We start from the raw sequence: 18,920 nt of genomic DNA, 5'->3' as shown, positions 1-18,920 counted from the left end.
CCGCATACTATGTGGCAACTCTCAAGCAATACCATATGTGTACTCATTATAACGGTATGTGTGAACTGTCAATTATTAGTGAAGCACCATAGACTAATTTTTGTAGTGTGGTTGGTGTGCCACTACCAAACAAACAAACGTGGATCTTTAGTTTCTTTATTATTGTTTTCTAACAAATTAATTATTTCCTTTATGGTATCGATAATTGTTTTAAAACCATGGAATGTTTGACTTTGTTGCTCAACAATTATTGTTCACCTTTTCTGTACAATCATCCTCACTCTCACCTTATTAGTAAATTTATTTGAGCCTTAGCTCTTTGTCAGTTTAAACCATTAATCGTTAACGATGGACTCACTGACTGGTTAATTGTAATTAATGCAATGTTAAGAGACAACAAGAACAAAAAATACACAACAAGTGGCCATGCTTAATGGCAAAGCATTATGGATTAAAATAGCTTAACAACTGCTCAAAGAGGCCGTGCAGAGAAAAAGGAAAACAATTAGTAGAAATAGAAAACAACAACAATACAAAAGTTTACACACAAACAAACATAGCAAAACAATTATACAACATAGCACAAACAAACTCGTGCCGATAATGAATTTTTGAGAAAATCCAAACTAACATCCTCCCCATCATCGCCACTTAACAATCGACCAGAGAGAAAGCCCCCCAAACGAATTGAACGATGAACATCAAATGTAAAAATAAATAAAAAGAAAAAAATTAACAACACCAACAACAAGATTACAACAAAATTGTACTCGTATTTATATATTTTAATGATGGCATAAAAGCCGCAATTATGTTGTTCATCTCCCATTTCCAGAGTAGTAGTACACGAAAGACAAAGAATAAGGCAAACTTCCAGGGCAGACGGACATAAAGATGGATGCAGACACAATGGTACAAAACCAACTAACAAACATGTGAACATTTTTGTATCTGTGGTAAATGGCTTAAATGGTCACGACAAGTGGTGTTAGTTTTCAATAATAATATTCTTGTTACATTGATGGGAAGAAATTAAGGAACATTCATCTAGCTAGTAAGCGGGTTGACTGAATGGCCTGGCATTGAGTCCAACACGATCTATCCAAACGAATATGTATCATCGTTCCTTTTTTTGTCGGGTTTTTTCCGCAATGTGCTCACTTAATTAACAACATTGGTTACACTGACGAGGGTAGAGCAAAAGCATTACTACGGAGAAAATAATTTGAGATGTGTGAGAAGAAATGGGACGACATATGACATTACCTCCGAACCTGCAGAGGATGTCCGATAATACGACTTCTATGTGCCAGCATTTCCAAAAGTAGTATTTTCGCAGTTCTTAAATATGGTACAACGTAATAACGTTCGGTATATAACAGGCACAGAATGATGCCGACCGATCTTTGTCGACGGCGGCTGACACACCAAATTTTATTTCTATGTTATAGAAAATTTTGTCAAAATTTTATTTCTGTAAAAAATTCAAATTCAAAATTTTATTTCTAATGAAAATTTTGTTAAAATTTTATTTCTAATGAAAATTTTTTCAAGTTTTATTTCTAATGAAAATTTATTCAAAATTTTATTTCTAATGAAAATTTTGTCAAAATTTTATTTTTATGGAAAATGTTGTAAAATTTATATTTTTAGAGAAAATTTTGTCAACATTTTATTTTTTAGCAAATTTTGTTAAAATTGTATTTTATAGAAAATTTTGTCAAATTTTTATTTTTATAGAAAATGTTGTCAAAATTTTATTTTTATAGAAAATGTTGTGAACATTTTATTTTTTAGAAAATTTTTTTAAAATTTTATTTTTATAGAAAATTTTGTAAAATTTTTATTTTTATAGAAAATGTTAAAATTTTATTTTTATAGAAAATGTTAAAATTTTATTTTTATAGAAAATGTTGTGAACATTTTATTTTTGTAGCAACTTTTGTCAACATTTTATTTTTTAGAAAATTTTTCCAACATTTTATTTTTATAGAAAATTTTGTCAAAATTTAATTTTTATAGAAAATTTTGTCCAATCTTTATTTCTATAGAAAATTTTTTACCTCTTAGTTGGAGAGGAATATTTTTCAAAATCTAGCAAAACATGAAGAATTCTACCAATCTACCAAACAGTAAAAAATCTACCATCTTTGGTAGAACTCTACCAACTGTGGTAACCGTGTGGCTGATACATATTTTTCTAATCGGCGCGGGTTAATTATCCTCTATAAATTCAAATTAACCCTAGACTGTTACGTCGCCTTTTAATTTTTCGCTCCTCTCTGAAAATGCGATTTTTTTTTGTCACACAATAAATAAAAGTTTATCAAAAACCAATTTAAATTTAAGTACAAAAAAATCTACAAATATTGCCACCATGAAGATAAACTTCCCTCAGAGGTATGGTTATCTTCTCCAAAATTTGTCGGCTTTATTCCCTGACAAAAGCCCCGCTGGATTTTATCATAAAAGAAGAAAGCGGTATTTCACCAAGGGAGTCAGCCTTCTTATCTTCTCTATTTGCCAAACCCTACAGTAGTCCTGCAAAATTTTCTGGAAATCCGAAATCTAACATGATGGAATTTCTCATTGGAAAAATAAAGCTTCATAACATTTTCTTTCCCAAAACTTCCCAAATCATCCTCCACAAAATAACATCAAAATTTTTGCTGCTGGATGAGGATGGCAATGAAAACACATACAACATACAAAAAATAAACGAAACCAGAACACAGCATCAACAAAATGATTAAATGAAATGCAAGACATCATTAAACCAAAAACAATTACGAAACTCATTGAAGCCAATTATTACTACTTGAAGAGGATGGATAGGCTGCCTCTACCGGCAAGGAAATACACAAGGCAGTCTGTCCCATTGGCAAGCAACTTGCCTTGCTTTACTTTGCCCATAGTATAAGAGAACAAAATTCACGCACATGTTGCAGTTTGGCGAATAACCTCTCCAATCCTCCCTGCTGCCATTACTCTATATCGCTGACATTCGATTTAGACATAAAATGAACGGGGCTTTAGAGTGAAAAAAAAAAACAAAGAGCTCCATTTTACGAAATAAGGGCAACAATTGGTACGTTAATGAAGCTAATAATGTTAAAAACATTGTCACACACACTCACAAATTCAAGGAGAGAACCTCAAGAATGCCAAATGATGCCGGTACCCAACATTGTTGACACTCAATGTTCACTCATTGGTGATCCACATCCATCCACCATTTATTTACCCGCTAGTGGGGCATAAGGCAAGTAAACAAGCAACCGGCCCAATAATCAAGCATTTTTCGCGACAAACCTACGTATAGATCAGAGAATTGTCGTTTGTTTGTGTGGTTGTTGCCATTTCTGCTGGTTGGTATTTTCACATAGAACCGGCTGATATGAAAGGAGTTGGGGTTTCTTACTCTCCCCTCTCTTGTTTGCTCTAAAGGTGTAATAATGTATTAAAGGTAAACACTTCACCGCTCTCACCATTTAATGAAAAGATAAAGTGTATCGCACTTAGTATTTGTTTCATTTAGTATGTAGCCATTATATATGTTCATGTTGTTGTTGTTGTTGCATATCGTACAAGCTGTAATATTGGGAGAAACGATAGAGTAACAAATACAACTACATATTCATCGTAAACTTGACAATTGGCAATTATGTCTTTATGTGGAGCATATTTGTAGCATTAACAGTACCCAAAACAACAACAACAATCACTAAACAGTGGGATAAATAATAACAACAACAACACCACCACCACCATTTCTAATGAATGTTAAACACATGAAGATGTACGCAAGTTAAGAATAGCGAGCACACAACTATGTACCTGGCTTGTTTACATCGTTTGTTGTTATTAATTGAAGAATACTTTGTGGTATTTGTCTTTTTTGTTGTTGCTCACCATCTTCGGATGTGGTGGTCGTTTCTTGTCTCGGTCAATGTTTAAGTAAAATGTAAATGTCATTGCAAATTACAGTGATTGACACCTATCTCATGAAAAAAATAGTAAAACAACTGCAATTAAAATATCTTAGATTTGAACAGACAGATACATTTGGAAGGGGAATGAAATTTATTTTAGGAGAATTTAAATTGATTGTTATTGATTTAAAAATTGTTGGCAGTATTTTTTAAAAATTAATTTTAATAGACTACTACTTAAAGACATTGACGAATGACAATCAATAGCGAAGAAATAAAGGGAATGGGATGTAAATATTTGCGTTGGTTAGACAATTAGTCGTTTGCAATATGTATATTTTTTCTGGGGAAATAAATGTAGGTCGAATAAGTATTGCCAATAAACTGCCAGTGCTAAATCAAATTTGAGTGTATGCATTATCAATTTTTTAATCTCAAATCAAAGCTATTATACGATAGCGGTATTTAATATATGTATGTAAATTCATAAAATTATATATTTTCTCCCATGAAAAACAAGGAAGAAAATACTAAAACTCCTGTTACGATTTTTTTCATTTCAAATAATTCTAACATTTTCTTAATTTTTAACTTTATTTCCGGGATATTGGCGTTTGAACTAATTTTTGGTTCATACTTATTTTAAGCAAAACTTTGTGTGAACAAATAGAACAAATTATTTGCGAGTTCATCTTATATAAGAATACACGACCTTTTTTCTGTGTACCATAGACAATTGTGAAAATATCGATACCACATTGCAAGTCCACTACCAAAAATTTTTTGGGTCTACAATTATATTCATCTCCTGTCAAATCCATTAAATATTGTGTCATACGAAATTTACCAAAAATACTCTAGGGGAATACTTCGAAATTTTTCATTTAGACCAAAATCTTATCAATATATCGATTTCGTTTCCTCAGTTTCGTAATACAAAGACAATTTAATAAATAGCTTGTTGTCAACATCATAAAAATCGTTTCAGCGCCGCCTCTGTGTAGTATATGGTGTTGCCGCTTTGGCTGTCTATTTTCATTCTCGAACATGAATATGTGTCATTTTCTGTTTGTAGCAGTGCCAACAGCACGCAACTAAAGTCATTAATTTACTTTTCACACCCAGCCTTAAGTGGCTGATCATCATCTCTACTGATCGGTGATAAAAATCGATTAATGCTACGAGAAGACACAAATTTTAGGGGAAGGATTCAACAAAGGCTTTCGTTGGCCATCGAAGAATGAACAGCTAATGAAAAACTTTTCACTTGGTAAATAAATCAAGTGAATTAAAGCGCCAATTGGCGCAAAAGACTAGACAGAGCGACATGCGACCCATCGACAACCATTCATAAATTTGTTGTTTATTTTCGATCACATGGCGATTGACAGTTTAAGAGATTGAGTGACTAGAAAGTAATGTCATTAACACCCCAGTCTCCCCCCGAAAGAGGGCTTGTCTTTGTGGGTTATAAGTGTTTTTGTTTGCATATACATTTTAATTAAATTAAAAATCGTCAAGAGCAAAAAAACAAAAAAAGCAGAAAGAAAAACATCAACAAGAATAAACAAAATGTCATTAATACATTAATTGAGATTATTATAATTGTATTTTCCTTATTTAAAAATAAATAGCAAAAATAACAACGAATAATAATAAAATATAAGATGCTTAATTGCTTGCAATTGGTAGCCACAAATAAGTAGACAACAAAACAAACCGAAAGACGACATCAAAGAGGGAGCTTGATATCAGCACCCCGCTACCATTCGTACAACCCCCTCTGCCGTTCTCATTCACATCACAAATTTGCTGCGATTGTCGTATTGTGTTTAAATTGATAATCAAACAGAAATATAATTATGCGATATGTTCATATGTAGAGGCAGACGGTCAGAGAGACAGACAGATGACCGACCATACATCCACCATGCATCCATGCACATGTGAATATGGTCTGGCCGTGTCAAATCGGTTGATCTGCTGTTTGTTTATTGGTTTCATTGCAGTAGAGTAGGTATATCCATATACAAATGTGCCCCCTTGTATTCTCTCTCGTTCTCCACTACTTTGTAGACTCTTCTCTAGTTACTGCATGTGAATAATTGGAGATATTGTTTGCGGTAACCAATTATGTTGAATTTTACTTCATTATTTCATTAATTTATAAAAAGCAATAAATATTAAATAATTGTTTATTAATAAAATGCATTTAATTAAGCATTATTTTGAAAGAAGCATTTTCGAGTCATTAAGCAAGCAAGTGTTCAGTATGTGAGAAACAACGACAAAGTAGGAATGAAACCAGTGTTGCCACACCGTCATTTTAACTCATGGAATAGTTGATATTAAATTTATGGTGGTATTTATCATGGAATAAGAAATAGGAGATGAAGACGAATATCAACTTACTTTATCTAGATTCAAAGTAGAGTATATTTATCTTAACTATTCCCTGCCCAGCATTTCATATGTGCAATTTTTGTTTGTCTACACTCTAAAAAAAAGTGAACCCACCAGGAAGAAAAATGTAGGTTAATTTTAGAAACTTTTAACTAAACTGTATTACAAACGCCAAAATCACGGAAATATTTTTCATAATTGTTGTTTTGATTTCTACTTAAAACCATGCATTGAGTAAACTACAAGTGTAGCTTAACCAACAGAGGAAAATTATGCTTGTCAAATTTATTTGGGCAAAGCCCCATAGATTGCAAGACGGTTCGATGGACAGTTGTTTCGGAATTACCACATTCCTCATCAGCATCATCTACTTGCAGCAAAACTATCAACCAATTATCAGAATTAATTCGGGAAATTCACTAAACCCAAAATGAATGAATGAGTCGGCTTTGTCTACAAAAATTTGCAACCATATATTTTTCAACAAATTCAAGAAAATTCATTACACTGAAAAGAAACACATTCCCGGTTAAAAAGAGTTCATCTTTACACTAATGATTGTGGTATTTATTCCGAGCCAAAGATGCGGAGAATTCAAGTAAGGATAATTTTAACATACAATTCTTTTTTAAATTTGAAATTTTGCGTACTTAATTCTAGGAAACAAATTTTAACTTATTTGTTTCTTCAACTTTTTTTCGTGTTCAGGCTCGAGTTCGAGTAGAAAGTAGAAAAAATTAGAATTATTAAAGCCAAGTTGGCCTTAGTCAAACAAAATTTTCCATTTACCCATTTTTAAGTAGAAAAGTTTATGGGCTTTTGGACTTAACTGAATATCAAGAAAATGCATCTTCCCTGCTAAGAAAAAATCACATTCGTATTTTAAGTAAATGAAATCTTTGGCCCAACGACAATATTTTTAAATTAATTTATTTTTTAAATAATTCAATTAATCTTTATGCGTTAGGTTAGGTTGGTGGCAGCCCGATGTATCAGGTTCACTTAGACTGTTTAGTCCATTGTGATACCACATTAACTCTTATCACTGAGTGCTGCCTGATTCCATGTTAAGCTCAATGACAAGGGACTTCCTTTTTATAGCCGAGTCCGAACGGCGTTCCACAATGCAGTGAAACCACTTAGAGAAGCTTTGAAACCCTTAGAAATGTCATCAGCATTACTGAGGTGGGATAATCCACCGCTGAAAAACTTTTTGGTGTTCGGTCGAAGCAGGAATCGAATCCACGACCTTGTGTATGCAAGGCGGGCATGCTAACCATTGCACCACGGCGACTCTCTTTATGAATTCAATTTTGTATATTTTTTTGTTAATTTAAAATTATTAGAGTCAAGGTAACTTTCTCATATTGGAAAATTTTTAATATAATAAAGGGTGATACGGTCAAAATAAACTTGACGTATTTCTTTCAATTTTGCATTAAAAAAACCTGAACACCCCTCATTTTGAAGGTGTGTGTGTGTAGAATGTTGCTCCTATTTTGATTTTGGAATTCACTCTTCAGTTGTCAAAATGCCGTCCAAGCAAGAAGAGCAGCGTATAAAAATTTTGCTCGCGCATCGCGAAAAGCCGAGCTACTCACACGCAAAGCTGGCAAAATCGCTAAAAGTTGCCAAATCAACCGTTACAAATGTAATTAAAGTGTTTGGGGAACGTTTGTCGACAGCCAGGAAGTCTGGATCGTGGGGAAATCGAAAACCGGAAGCCGCTGAGACGATAAAGAGAGTTATCGGTAGTTTCAAGCGAAACCCTAACCTCTCTCTCCGAGATGCCGCAAATAAGCTGGGTGTATCGTCTACAACCGTGCATCGAGCCAAAAAACGAGCTGGACTATCGACTTACAAGAAGGTAGTGACTCCAAATCGCGATGATAAACAAAATACGACGGCCAAAGCGCGATCCCCGACGATGCTGACGAAGTTTGACTGCGTGGTAATGGACGACGAAACCTACGTCAAAGCCGACCACAAGCAGCTTCCGGGACAGGAGTTTTATACGGCAAAAGGAAGGGGAATGGTAGCAGATATTTTCAAGCACATAAAACTGTCAAAGTTCGCTAAGAAATATCTAGTTTGGCAAGCCATCTGTACCTGTGGCTTGAAAAGCAGCATTTTCATAGCTTCCGGGACTGTCAACCAAGAAATTTACGTGAAAGAGTGTTTGAATAAATATCTGCTGCCTTTCCTGAAGAAACACGGTTGTTCCGTACTGTTTTGGCCGGATTTGGCATCTTGCCATTACGGTAAAAAGGCCATGGAGTGGTACGCCGACAACAACGTGCAGGTGGTTCCCAAGGACAAGAACCCTCCCAACACGCCAGAGCTCCGCCCAATTGAGAAATACTGGGCTATTGTCAAGCGGAACCTAAAGAAGGCCAAAAAAACTGCTAAGGACGAGCAGCAGTTCAAGGCAAACTGGCTTTCTGCGGCGAAGAAAGTGGACAAGATGGCTGTACAAAATCTGATGGCAGGTGTCAAGCGTGAGGCCCGGCAATTCGGATTTGGAAAAGCGAAAGCCTAACTGAATATTTTTCCTGAATTTTATACTAATTGAACTTGAAAAAGAAATCTAATTTGATTTTTTAACTAAACGATTTCACCGATTTACATGCGTTTTCCCTTGACCAAATTTTGACCGTATCACCCTTTAATAATACCTTTAAACTAAAATAGAGTTAAATTGGCTACAGATTTAATTTTTTTGAGTATGTGGAACTATTTTTTGTATATATTTTTCCGTAATTTATGTTTTTCTCAATCAATTAAACTTTCCCAAAAATTATCATTTCAAAAAATAAACCCGGCAACAATGTTTTAATATGCTACATTTCGTGAAGCTCTCTCTCATACAAAATTTTACATTCGGATCTATTTTTAGTTTAATAATAAAGAGTTCCATTCTCAAGTTTATCGTAAATTTCAAATAATAGAAGTTAAATATAACATGTAAAGAATACTTTCATCTAAAGTTCTTATGCAGCAGTTTCAGTGATGCCACCTTATTATTAAACGACTTTACGTAGTTCCTACCTCTGAAAAAAAAATTCAATGGAACTTTCTACAGTGAATTTAGCTTTATTTTAATAGTTAATAAAATTAGTTGATTTACAGAAATTTTCCACAGTAGCAGAACATTTGTGTGGTAATAACGAAGACTAAAAAGTTTAACTCATTTCCCCAGAGTGCCTTAAATCCATTTTCTTTTTAAAATTGTCAAATCAAAATTTTGCAATTATCAGAGTGTGGAGGATTATAAAATTAAGTTAATAGTTGCAATCGGCTATAAGGTAGCAATTGCAATTCTTAATCATATAATTGATTACAGTTTAAAGCAATTGAAAAAAATCCATTTGTTGAATATGCATATCTTACGGGCAAATGTATTGGGCGGCTATTCAGTTATTTAATAAAAAATATTAATATGAATAATCATCACACTATATGCCCGACCACACTTCACTTGCTTCGATGCCATGGTATAATATTCATATTCTCATGAAGAAACCAAATAACTGCAATACGTAAATAAAATCATAACTATTCTCAGCAGCCGGTAGTTTTGAATTTGTTGCTGCACTTATTGTTCTCTCTCTATATGCTTCTTCTTCGTTCTCTTTCTCAATGAATTAATAAATCAATCTAGCCTGTTAGTAGTGTGGCATTGCTGCACTAATGTCTAGATGGTGTTGGTGTGACGGCAATGGCCTCCTCCTTCTCTACTTTAAGTTGTATAATCACAGTCTACGGACAAAAAAAAACATTTTAATTAAAATTATTTTAATGAAAAAATACTACACTTAACGCCAAAACGACGTAGGCAGCAAGGCTTGTTGTCTGACAGGCTGACAGTCCGGCCGTCACAAAAGATAGAGGGTACACTAAATAGACATATACCGCCAAACTGTTCGCATTCATCCATCGTCTATATCGATGTCGAGAGCAGGGCAGGGAAGATGCATTTTTTCTACTATGGCCAGCCAATGGATCGCGCAAAGTCGTGCGCTTTTAACAACATTTTACAGAGAGAAACAAACGCTAATTAGTTGCTTTTTCTATTTTAATTATATGAATAAAATATACAAAAACAAAAATAGCAACAACAACAACTACAACAACATTGCCACCATTCAAACTGCCAACGATGGCAAATCTTTTAATTAATTTATTAGATTGTGTTGAGGACTATCATCGTTTGCTGCTGGCTGCTAAGATCAGCAGCTGAATATCGAATTAGATGACTGGCTGTGTGTCTTTCCTTCTGAACGATACAAATTAAATATTTTAATTGTTTTCTTCATAGCCATAAAATTGATCATTATTAGATGTTTTACACAAATTAATGTGGGGGCTTTAATGTGTGTGTGTGTGTATGTGTGACTTGGCTTCTGTATATATCCCAACATATAAGAAAAAATTCAAAGTGTATTGCCTGCTCAGCATTTTTTTTTTCAACTCTTTGAAGCCTTAAACATAGACATCATCACAAATCTCTTTTTTCAAAACCGTATGTCTGCCTTATGTCTTTTAAGAACCACTGACAAGCCTCTCACCAATCCAGAGCATAGGGAAAATATCTCTACAAAAAGAAGGAGGATGATTTTTCTTTTTAATGAGTACGAAACACATGCAATGCCTTAACAACAATTGCCCAAGCAAATGTCATCAGTAAACGCAATTGACCGGGGGAATTGTATAGAGCATAGGACTATCTGCAACCTGCTTACATTGTTGACATCACCTAAATTAGGAAACTAATCTGACTGGGCAAACATTTTAAACTCATTAAGCATTTCTCAGCTTGTGTGAATAGGAAGCCATAGTATAAATGTGTGTCAGCAAAAACTTTTGTGCATACAGTGGGTCCAAATGGAGTGAAATTTTAATCAATATGTCATTAAGAAGAGAACATGTATCAGTTGAATAAAGTGATGTACTTTATTTTAAAATTAGATATCTTATTATTTAATGATTAATTTCATAGTACATGCCGATTATTTAACTAGTATTCGAATTATTATTGTTTTGTATATTTAATTTAGTTATTTATTCAATTTATTTTTGCTGTAACACGTTTATACAGAATTTATATTAATAATTTGCCTTAGTGTACTCTTTTCTTGTTCATTTTATTAATATTTTATTCTCTCACATAACCATTATGAGAGATCTATTTTAACATTCACTTAACAGAGCTCTTTTCCCTTTCATCTTAAGTGAGTAATGTTTATTCCATTAATCTCTTATTCTCTCTCGTAACGAAAAGCATCTTATGGGAGATATTTATTAACATTCACTTAACAGAACTCTTTTTCTTTTCATCCCAAGGGAGTGATGTTTATTTCGTTAAACTCTTATTCTCTTGCACAACGAAAATCATATTGAGAGTGATATATTTTGATATTCGCTTAACAGAGTTCGATTTATTAACGTCGAAGAACAAGAGAGTTGCGTCCAAAACAGTTTTTATAGAAATTTTTTTATTTTTTTATGAAGAATTCATGGAATTGGAATTCATTTTCTAATTAACCTAACGATATTTAAGTGTCTTCCTTTTATCAAAACTATTTTTTTTATATAGGTCACATAGATTTTTTTATTCTGAATGGCTGAATGGCGCATGACTGTTTTGGAATAACATTAAGAAAATATTAATTATATTCAAAAATGGATATTTTTGAAAATCTTAGTCGGCTTTAGGAGTACAGAAAATATACCTAGGCAAGGAGATAATATTTCGGTTTTTAGGTCCCAAAAATTGCAGTTTATCTGCTCTTCACAGTTTTTATTTTGCTATTCCAATTGAATAATTGACACAAAAATCACATTGAAACCACTGTTCTAGGCCTTATGTTTTTACTTCATATTACAATTGAATAAATATTCCCTGGCTATTGATCCCTTTTTACTTTCTTGCAAAACATATGGATTTTTCAAAGTGGCTTCTTGTGAATGTAACTTAAGCTCATTTTGTTCACTAAACAAGACTTTATTGCAACGAAACTAACAGCCTAGTCAGGAACAAAACAAAACAAAACAAGTATATACAGCAGTAAGTTCGGCCGGGCCGAATCTTAAATACCCACCACCATGAACCAAATATTAGGGTTTCCTTTGAAATTTCAGGAGGGCTTGAGGACTTGAGGACACAACCCGAAGATAAATTTAAAGATTTCACCTATGAGGACTATATCAGATTCTGGATTTATAAGAACCATTTTTGTTTGAGGTTTAGAGGAATCATTAACATCTCTTGTAAGTGTGCAAGAAAATTATAAAATAACGTCTTGATTTGAAATCTTAAATCTGTAGAAGTAAAATCTGGAAATTTTACACTGAGTTTCAAGCAATTTTCATGATCAGTGCGCCTTCTACACCCTCAAGAAGTGAAGTCGGTCTATATGGAGGCATTACCAAATGGACCGATAAAAACTTAATCCGATACACGTTTTTGTGAGCCTAAAATACCAGAATATTTACAATTTCAGGCATATCAGATAAAAACTACGGTTTCTAGAAACCCAAGGAGTTAAATCGGGAGATCGTTCTTATGGGGGCTATACTAAAATATGGACCGATACTCACCATTTTCGGCACACCTCTTTGTGACCCGAAAATACCTCTAGATTTCCAATTTCAGGCAAATAGGATAAAAACTTCGGATTCTAGAAGCCCAAGAAGTAAAATTGGGGAATCGGTCTATATGGGGGCTATACCATAATATGGACCGATACTCACAATTTTTGGCACACGTATTTGTGGTCCTACAATACCTCTAGATTTCCAATTTCAGGTAAATTGAATAAAAACTGCGGTTTCTATAAGCCCAAGAAGTAAAATCGGGAGATCGGTCTATATGGGGGCTATACCAAAATATGGACCGATACTCACAATTTTTGGCACACATATTTGTGGTCCTACAATACCTCTAGATTTCCAATTTCAGATAAATTGAATAAAAACTGCGGTTTCTATAAGCCCAAGAAATAAAATCGGGAGATAGGTCTATATGGGGGCTATACCAAAATATGGACCGATACTCACAATTTTTGGCACACGTATTTGTGGTCCTACAATACCTCTAGATTTCCAATTTCAGGTAAATTAAATAAAAACTGCGTTTTCTATAAGCCCAAGAAGTAAAATCGGGAGATCGGTCTATATGGCGTTATACCAAAATATGGACCGATAATCACAATTTTTGGCACACGTATTTGTGGTCCTACAATACCTCTAGATTTCAAATTTCAGGTAAATTGAATAAAAACTGCGGTTTCTATAAGCCCAAGAAGTAAAATCGGGAGATCGGTCTATATGGGGGCTATACCAAAACGTGGACCGATACTCACCATTTTTGGCACATCTCTTTATGGTCATAAAATACCTCCAGATTTCAAATTTCAGGCAAATTGGATAAAAACTACGATTTCTATAAGCCCAAGACCCCAAATCGGGAGGTCGGTTTATATGGGGACTATATCAAAACCTGGACCGATATAGCCCATCTTCGAACTTGACCTGCCTGCAGACAAAAGACGAGCTTGTGCAAAATTTCAGCACGATTGCTTCATTATTGAAGTCTGTAGCGTGATTACAACAGACAGACAGACAGACAGACAGACAGACAGACAGACGGACAGACGGACATCGTTATATCGTCTTAGAATTTCTCCCTGATCAAGAATATATATACTTTATATAGTCGGAAATCGATATTTCGATGCGTTACAAACGGAATGACAAACTTATTATACCCCCGTCACCATTCTATGGTGGTGGGTATAAAAACGAATAGCATCAATGTCATTGCAGCTTCCTACACACAAACACTATACTACCTCCTCTTCCATGCAAACGGGAGGAAGGAGCACAATTGGAGATCATTAAAATTCCTCCAGTGACATAAACGAACGAATGAGCCCGTAGCTGCAAAAAACAAATGGAACCAAATGAAACGCCAAGGCAGAACATTATATTAACTACTAGCGAATCATCATCGCTTGGCTGATGGGAGCTAAAACTGTAGCTGATGATGATAGTGTGTGGAACATAGCATCATTGCTCGTCCATAAGTTCCGATACAGGGAGCTAGCTATAGCTACTCACTGCCATCATCAGTATCCAAACTAGTCATTGCATGCACGCATACTTTTGTTTGGCAGGCAAGAGTAATGTGTCTTTGCTAATTACATCTAAAATGCTTCTGCTGTTCATTCCGCGTATGACTTCTTTTCCAGCAAAGAAATTTGCTGTACTAACCCAGAAAAAAAAACAACACATCTTACATGTAGCACTTTTCCCTTTCCTCACCATGCGCAATCATCCTCGGAGATGGTATAAAGAACCACCATTCAAACTGACAGGTTGTAAAAGGAAATGAAGCATAAAGAGTGAACGTGCAATGAACGTTGAGTAAAAGATGTAGATCAGACAGGATCAAATTAAACCATATTAACAGCAGGATGGCAGTATACAATGACAACAACAAGTCTTGCGTTCCCTAGCCTGACTATCTTCACCAACGGTCTGATCTGGTCTGGTTGGTCAACAGCCAAACCCAAATCCAACATCAAAAGCCAGCTTGTGTGTAAATTGCGGGATTGAAAATAAAGAGATCGTCGTTTCGCTTTTGGTGAAAATGAGAAACGGCAGTGACACGACTTTACAATTTCAAGAATATCCAAAGTGACAATAAGTGGACATGATTATGGACATACAGAGTGAAAACATATTGGGGAAGTATACGATAGGCAAAGATATAGGTTTTTCAAAATATATATTATGGAAGAGGGGAAATTATTTAGTCATTCCCGAACTTCAGTTAAAGAGACAAATATGTTATAACAACCATAGACGAAGAGAAATATAGACGTCTCATTTCTTAGGGGCAATAGTTTGTATGCACTTTTTTCATACTGCTAATAACAGTATGACGCTTTTTCTCATACTGTTACTTCTATATTCTGAATAAACAGAAAGAAGTGATGAGAGTTTGCCATATATATAAATTCAATTGCTGTTCCTAAACTGTTTGTGAGATGAGAAGAGAAGATATTTCTATCTTGTGACTTTTACAGAATGTTAAACAAATAGATCTGTTACATCTACATTAATAAAAAAAAGAGTTAATGTTGTCAGTTTTATGAGAGCACTCTCCCATTTTAAGAGATTTTAGTTTTTTCATGTATTAATATTTATTACAGGTTCATGTGCTCAGAGAGAATTGTTAATAGTCTCCTACTACAGTTATTTCATTAGTTGCGAATTCATGGCAACAGCTGACGGCAGTGAATTATTTAGCCTATCGTGACTTGTTTATCTGTTGCGAATATAACCTAATGGATTTTTAATGTAAAGTAGCTATCCTTCCCTTGTGCAAGCAGCCAGCAAAGTGCTTATTCAATTAATACTTCAATGGATAAATGACATTTATATAAAAAAAAAGAAATATTTATTTAATTATAAAACAGTATTTGATTTTATGAACATTTTATCCCAGACAATTTCAAACTGGACAACTGTATAATTTGTTTTCTCATTAATAATAACATATATGACAATTTTACAATAGATTTTTCTGTAATAACTTCAAATGTATAGATAAAAATATTTAGTTGTTTGCCGATATCGATATTAGATTACAAAATGCTTAGCAAACTAGTTTGAAAAAAAAAAACGAACAACTCTAACACTAAAACTACTTGCAAATACAAAATGTTAATTATACTTAATAACTCATGGAAAAGCGACAAAACATTCCTGTGCTTGAAAGCCACCACAGCTACCGGTATCGCGTTAAGCTAAACTGGCTACCAGCTAAAATGACAAATTACTTGTAATTTACGTTTCTTAATAAATTGTCAATAATTTGCCAAGTAAAACAAATCCAACAGCAAAACTAAAAAACTACAGACACAGGGCTGGGTAGATGATGAAGAAAAAGAAGGAGTGGAATAGCAGTAATTAACAATTAAAGTCTTTTAACAAAAATACAAATGTTATTAAGTGTAATTTGTTATGATAAAATAAAATGAATTCCTTGGCAATGTGGTATGCAGTAGGGGTAATGGCTACCACCAAATACCACCAACAAAAACCAGTGACAACTGCCAATCAGCAAGCAATAATTCTCCATTAACGGTGATATGAGGTCCAACAACTAAGCCTACTGCCACTTCACTTAATGGCGGCATACATAAGAAACTCCATCGACCCCAAGTAAGTAGTATTATTGGAGCAACTAATTAACAATTTAAAAATGTTATCGACAACAAAACCAACATGATAATTACAGATTTTTAATTAACACAGCAACCACGAATGAGAAACAAAAAAAAAGTCGCGATTCTCAATTCAATTGAAGTTGTTGGAGAAAAACAATGCTGACACCCCATCACCATGCAAGGCAGAAGAACATGAATGCATCTACAAAAATGGTACTAACCAACGAGTACATAAAAGTCGAGACAAACAAGGTTAATATTAGTGCCGCCGGCGGCTCTTCCTTCCTAGAGTTGCCAGATTAATCGGTTTTTTTTGAGAGAGTGTACTTACAAGTTATTCATATGTATAAAAGAGTTAATGAAGAACTTACCTAAAAATAGAAGAGAAGAAAAAAAATTATTAGAAACAAACATATAAGCAAACAATAAAAGGAAAGATAAAACAAGTATATACGGCCGTAAGTTCGGCCAGGCCGAAGTTTATGTACCCTCGACCATGGATTGCGTAGAAACTTATTCTAAACACTTCCATCCACAATCGAATTACTTGAGTTGCGGTAACGCTTGCCGATGGCAAGGTATCATAAAACCTTCTAACACCGTATATTAAATTAAAAGAGACCGATTAAATACGTATATAATTCAGTTTGACAAAATTTTCTATAGAAATAAAATTTTTACAAAATGTTCTATAGAAATAATTTTTTTATAGAAATAAAATTTTACCAAAAATTTTTATAGAATTTGATAAAATTTTCTATAGAAATAACATTTTAACTAAATTTTTTATAGAAACAACATTTTCTATAGAAATAAAATTTTGGTAGATTATTTTTGGCTCGAGTGGCAACCATGATTATGAACCGATATGGACCAATTTTTGTGTGAATGGGGATGGGCTATATAACTATAAACCGATATGGACCAATTTTGGTATGGTTGTTAGCGGCCATATACTAACACCACGTTCCAAATTTGAACCGGATCGTATGAATTTTACTCCTCCAAGAGGCTCCGGAGTTCAAATCTGGAGAACGGTTTATATGTGGGTTTTATATAGTTATGGCCTGATATGGACCAATTCTCGCACATTTGTTAGATACCATATACTAACACCATGTTCCAAATTTCAACCGGATCGGCTGAAATTTGCTTCTCTTTGAGGCTCCGCAAGCCAAATCTGGGGATCGGTTTATATGGGGGCTATATATAATTATGAACCGATGTGAACTAATTTTTGCATGGTTGTTAGAGACCATATACCAACACCATGTACCAAATTTCAGCCGGATCGGATGAAATTTGTTTCTCTTTGAGGCTCCGCAAGCCAAATCTGGGAATCGGTTTATATGGGGGCTATATATAATTATGGAGCGATGTGGATCAATTTTAGCATGGTAGTTAGATGCTATATACCAACGCCATGTACCAAATTTCAGCCGGATCGGATGAAATTTGTTTCTCTTTGAGACTCCGCAAGCCAAATCTGGGGATCGGTTTATATGGGGGCTATATATAATTATGGACCGATGTTGACCAATTTTAACATGGTTGTTAGATACCATATACTAACACCATGTTCCAAATTTCAGCAGGATCGGATGAAATTTGCTTCTCTTTGAGGCTTTGCAAGCCAAATCTGGGAATCGGTTTATATGGGGGCTATATATAATTATGGAGCGATGTGGATCAATTTTAGCATGGTAGTTAGATGCTATATACCAACGCCATGTACCAAATTTCAGCCGGATTGGATGAAATTTGTTTCTCTTTGAGACTCCGCAAGCCAAATCTGGGGATCGGTTTATATGGGGGCTATATATAATTATGGACCGATGTGGACCAATTTTAACATGGTTGTTAGATACCATATACTAACACCATGTTCCAAATTTCAGCAGGATCGGATGAAATTTGCTTCTCTTTGAGGCTTTGCAAGCCAAATCTGGGGATCGGTTTATATGGGGGCTATATATAATTATGGACCGATGTGGACCAATTTTAGCATGGTTGTTAGACACCATATACCAACAGCAAACCAAATTTCAGCCGGATCGGATGAAATATGCTTCTCTTCGAAGCTCCGCAAGCCAAATCTGAGGGTCCGTTTATATGGGGACTATACGTAAAAGTGGACCGATATGGCCCATTTGCAAAACCATCCAACCTACATCAATAACAACTACTTGTGCCAAGTTTCAAGTCGATAGCTTGTTTCGTTCGGAAGTTAGCGTGATTTCAATAGACGGATGGACGGACGGACATGCTTAGATCGATTCAGAATTTCACCACGATCCAGAATATATATACTTTATGGGTCTTAGAGCAATATTTCGATGTGTTACAA

At 34.4% G+C, this 18,920-nt stretch overlaps 1 protein-coding gene across 1 annotated transcript in view; it reads right to left on the bottom strand.

Moving 5' to 3' along the window:
• The window catches only part of Bx (LIM domain-containing protein Beadex), a 156,295-nt gene that overhangs the window by 66,431 nt on the left and 70,944 nt on the right, over window positions 1-18,920 (bottom strand). The gene's annotated exons all lie outside the window — the stretch shown is intronic.

Source organism: Haematobia irritans, chromosome 3, assembly GCF_050003625.1.
Source record: "Haematobia irritans isolate KBUSLIRL chromosome 3, ASM5000362v1, whole genome shotgun sequence".
Lineage (NCBI taxonomy): Eukaryota > Metazoa > Arthropoda > Insecta > Diptera > Muscidae > Haematobia > Haematobia irritans.
Note: the sequence above shows the minus strand (reverse complement) of the source record. Positions and strands in the feature narration are given on the sequence as shown.